The following is a 364-nucleotide window of genomic DNA, read 5'->3' as shown; positions in this document are numbered from 1 at the left end:
CGATAGTGAGCAGGAAGAGAAGCGCAGAAAGCGGATCTCCTTGTTTTACTCCTCTTGTTGGATACAATGCTGGCTAGATGTTTTGGTTGATGGCAAGGTGGGCTTGTGAATCGGTGTACAGCAATTGCACCCACTTTGTAAAATTTGAACCACAACCCATTCGTTCGAGCACACGGAGCATATAGTCCCACTTCACTCGATCGAATGCTTTTTCAAAGTCCAAGAACAGGGCTTAAGCTTCTTCGTCTCGACTTGTCACCAATTTCTGCAGATCCGCGAGAAATCGCACATGATGGTGAATCGAGCGGCCCTTGACGAATCCCTTTTGATCAGGGTGGATCAAATTGGGGATAATTTGCTTGAT

Source organism: Plasmopara halstedii, assembly GCF_900000015.1.
Source record: "Plasmopara halstedii genome assembly, contig: Scaffold_110, whole genome shotgun sequence".
NCBI lineage: Eukaryota > Oomycota > Peronosporomycetes > Peronosporales > Peronosporaceae > Plasmopara > Plasmopara halstedii.
This window is presented reverse-complemented; position numbering follows the sequence as displayed.